Source organism: Phaseolus vulgaris, chromosome 3, assembly GCF_051622355.1.
Source record: "Phaseolus vulgaris cultivar YP4 chromosome 3, ASM5162235v1, whole genome shotgun sequence".
NCBI classification, from domain to species: domain Eukaryota; kingdom Viridiplantae; phylum Streptophyta; class Magnoliopsida; order Fabales; family Fabaceae; genus Phaseolus; species Phaseolus vulgaris.
Genome location: NC_143500.1, coordinates 28,409,393 through 28,414,414, shown reverse-complemented (window position 1 = coordinate 28,414,414; position 5,022 = coordinate 28,409,393).

Genomic DNA, 5,022 nt, shown 5'->3' with positions numbered 1-5,022 from the left:
CTAAGCAATCAAAACTAGATTACAACACAAACCACCAAAAGAGTGACCTTGAACCCTTCAAGAAACACACTCCTTTTGGCACAACAAACCACAGAAATCAGAACACCCTTTGATTTTGCACTTACACTCAATTACAAAAATACAGTAATCAAGAAAGAAGATAATAGAATACACTTGGATATTACAAAGCTTAAAGTCAGAAGTACACCCCGATCCTATTCCACACACTAGAAAATCCAAAGCTTGAAGTGAATCTTGAAAACTTGAAGTTCAATTTGCACTATGATTTATCAAAAATGTTTCTTACATTCCAGGAGCATATAACTAACTTTTTATACTCCAAATAATAATTTAAAACATTTAAAAGAGGATCGCATTACGTTAGAAATCATTTAAGAAAGATTCACAAATCAAAACAGAATTCTGTTAGGCCTTTCAAAGACACAACTGGTTGAAAACACGAAACAACCGATTGATTTCATTTGACAACGAAGTCAACCAAGTCAAATAACTTTCAAACTTTTTCAAAACCTCTTAAGAACAAAACAACCGGTTGATTCGACAAAACAACAAGTTTTTTTTCCCTTAGTTGAAAAACATTCCATTTTAAAAAGGTTTTCAAATCAAATCAGTTCTGGATTCAAACAAGGAGTGGATTACAAATGATTCTACCCCAGACCCCACACAAACACACAGCAGCAAATCCAGCCTTCCATCAAACACCTTGGATTTGGATTCTTCAAAGCTCTTGATCACTCTAGATCAACATTCATAGCCATGGCTACTCTTCAACAATGGTCTCTTTATCAACTGATGTCAAAAATGCATTTCTTAATGGGGATTTGTAGGAAGAAATTTATATGGAGCAACCTCCCAGTTTTGTTGCTTAGGGGGAGTCGTCTGGATTGGTATTTCATCTTTACAAATCCTTATATGGCCTCAAGCAGTCTTCTAGGGCTTGGTTTGGAAAATTTAGCAATGTTTTTTAACAGTTTGGTATGACTCGCAGTGAAGCAGATCATTCAGTTTTTTTATCATCACTCGAGTGTTGGGTGTATCTATCTTGTAGTATATGTTGATGACATTGTTCTTACAGGCAGTGATCATCTGGCATCTCACAAGTGTTAGAATATATGGCCTTAAACGAGAGGGGGGTGAATTGTTTAAGAGGGATTTTCACAAACTTTGAAGGTATAATGAAAATCAATGTTGAATTACAGAGAAAAGAATCAAGGAAACAAATACCCAAAACTGTTTTAAGATAATATCAGAAAAACAATCGGTTGTTTTATCGAAACAATCGGTTGTTTTTATCAAGAGTTTATAAAAACAACTTAAAAACAGAATTTAAAGAGTTAAGGGTAAGAGATAAGCACGCAAGCAATTTATACTGGTTCACTCTTACACCAAGAGCTACATCCAGTCCCCAGAAACCACTGGGTATTCCACTATGCAATCAAAACCAGATTACAAACACCACACACCAAAGTAGTGACCTTGAACCCCTCAAGAAATACACTACCTTTGGCAGACCACACCAAGAATGTTGATCTTGAACACCTCAAGAACACACAACATTCCTTGGCAACACAACTACAGAAATACAGTAATCAAGGAAGAAGGGAATAGAATACACCTGGGTATTAAAAATCTTAAAGTTCAGAATTACAATCCAATCCTATTCCACACACTTAAGAATGATCCAAAGCTCTTTCAAATCTTGGAAAAACTGTTTTGATAAAGTCTTTTTGTTACTTCAAGATTAGGAGCGTAAAACCACCTTTATATAGACCCACCAAGTGGTCAAAAGCATTTAATAAAGGAGCCAAGTTAGTTAGGATCATTTAAAACATATTAAAACCGCTTAACAGAATTATGTTAAGGTTTGCAGGAAAACAATTGGTTGTTTTGTTGACACAATCGATTGTTTTGGTTTGACAGCAAAGTCAACCAAGTTTTTCAAAAACTGTTAAGGTAAAACAACCTGTTGTTTTGAAAAGCAACCTATTGAAATTTTGACAGCTTTTTAGAAAAGACATCTTTTCAAAAGGTTAAAGATTCAAATGAACTTGGATCTACTTAAGGAGTGAATTAACAAGTTTCAAACAACTAGACAGCACACACACACCCAGCAGCAAGGTCTTCAAGCTTTCCTCTTGAATTTGGAGACATCAAAGCATCTTGTTCAACAACATGGAAAAGAACACCTTTGTCAAAACTTCCAGACCAAAGATCTTGACAAACTCAGATATTTCTTGGGGATTGAGGTAACACAATCCAATATTGGTATTGTTATCTCTAAAGAAAATATGCATTGGATATTTTGGAGGAAATTGGGTTGACGAATTTGAAATTTGTTGATAGTCCCATGGATCCCAATGTCAAGCTTCTACCCAATCAGGGGGAGCCTCTTTCAGATCCTGAGAAGTACATGAGATCCTTTGCAGTCAGTGTGGTGAGTCAATTTCTTAATTCTCCATGTGAAGATCATTGGAATGCAGTCATTTGTATACTGAAGTACATTAAAGGCTCTCCTGGAAAAGGTTTGTTATATGGTCATAATAACCATACTAAAGTGGTTTTTTATTCAAAATGTTGATTGGGCAGGATCTCTATCTAATAGAAGATCAACTTTCGGTTATTGTGTCTCCATTGGTGATAACTTGATCTCTTGGAAGAGCAAGAAACAAAGTGTTGTGGCGATATCTAGTGCAAAAACAAAATATAGAGCTATGGCCTCAGCTACTTGTGAGCTTGTTTTGTTTAAACAGTTACTTAAAGAATTGCAATTTGGAGAGGTCACTCAAATGACACTTATATGTGATAATTAGGTTGCTCTTCATATTAGCTAAAATCCAGTTTTTCATGAAAGGACCAAACATATTGAGATTGATTGTCATTTCATTCGAGAAAAGATTATATCGGGAGATATCAAGACTGAGTTTGTTAATTCAAATAATCAATTAACATATATTTTTACTAAATCCTTACGAGGGCCTCAGATTGATTATATTTGTAACAAGCTAGGTACATATGATCTATACGCACCAGCTTGAGGGGGAGTGTTAGATATTATTAGATATAATTAGATATTATGAGATATTATAAATATTACTAGATATCTTTATTTATGTAATGGGCTTAGCCCATATGTTTCATTTCCTATAGAAACATAACCCTATGTATTCAATATACACAAGGGATTTACCCTATTCTTTCTTTTCCTTTTAATAATTTTAAAGCATTAATTATATTAAAAACTTATGAGTTTTGTCTCTTGCGGGATTCCTTGGAATCCCAAGGTAATTTTGTTTCGGAAGGTCGTCGCGATATCCTGGTTGGTGCTATTGGACGACCTGAGCACTGTTGTCGTGTTCATGCAGCTGGACAAGGGGTTGGAATTAAACTATATTTTGGAATTTCACAACGACACTCATCCTCCTTCCCCCAAGAGACCAAAGCATAAATGATGACTAAGATACATGAAGAATTAATGGAGGAGATGAGAAAGGAGACTTAACGGATGCGGCTAGAGTTGCGACAAGAGTTTCTATCGCAACAAGTTTGTGTTGAGCCGATTCAACCCCTTGTTAGTCCCGATCCTAAGAGCACAAAGGGGAGTTTTGCAGCTCCTACGACATGAGGGGAGGATATCATTGGTCAGACGAGGCAATGTGAGCTACTGGTAGCGGGCGGCATGCTTCCTCAGGTGGTGGTCATTGGTAAACTCTATGAAGAGACCACCACCTTACATAACGTTCCTCTCTCCCCTAATGTGGCAAAGGTAACAGTTGAAAGAGTACGAGTACCTAATGCTCGTGTTCCACTACCTTCAGATGAGGTAACCACTGTGCCCGATACATTTCAGACATTCGTTGCCTGGCTCAGAAACCTCATTCGAATTATGCCAGAACCTCCGGTAATAGTTTCATTTCATTATATTAATTTATATTTATATATTACATCTAATTTAATACAAATGTTCTTCATTTTGTAGAAATCTCATCGGAAACCAAGTCCGAAAAAGAAGCACGAGGTTCTGGTTGACGATCCTTTAGCTTCCTTAGTTGTAACTGCTAGACGGATTGGTCCAGAACCTTTTGATGTTCCCTGGGATGATACATTTTTTGAAGTAAACACTAAACTGCCACTGTACATATACATGACAAATTTATTAGAATTTATAGTTGGGGATCAGGAGCTCAATATAAATATAACATAATTCTTTTATGGTGTAAGTATCTTTACCTATATTTCAATTTACTTTATGTTAAATTATTATTGATTATGCTTTAACTAATAACTTGTAGGTTTTTGCATGGAGTCTGTCTCAGTGAGGAGAAGGAAAATGTGTATGGATTCTTAGATCCTGCATATACTAATCCCATTGGAACAAAGTCAAATGAGACCGAATCATACATCACTAACACCCTGGAAAAAGAGGGAAAACAAATTTATTTATGCCCTTATATTAATGAGTAAGTTTAATTATATGTCGTCAATTATTACTATTTCATGTTTTAAATATTTACTAACTCTTTTCATGGATGATATAGGGGTCATTGGCAGTTACTTGTCTTATCAATGGTTTATAAGACTGTTGTGTGGTTTTGTTCCCTACACAAGAAGATATCCCCAAGTCTTAAGAATATCATTGATACGTAAGTACAAAATAAACTTAACCTTGTATGTTACTAATTAACCGTCTACTAACGAGGTTTTTTTGTATTAACCAGTTCATGGTGTGGATATAACATCCTAAAAGGTCGATCCAATTCAAATTTTTATATGCACATTCTTGGTCCACATATTTCATAAATTTTTATAACTCTAGGATAGTTTATCAATAATGTAGGAATTATATATAATTTGATTAGTGTTTGTAATACATTTTAATCAATATATATAATTTGATTCTCTGAATTTATGTATTTGTTTGACTGGGTATATATAATTGATCAGGTTAATTTATATGGAAATTAGCACTAAACAGATTGCACTAAAAAAACACCATTTACAATG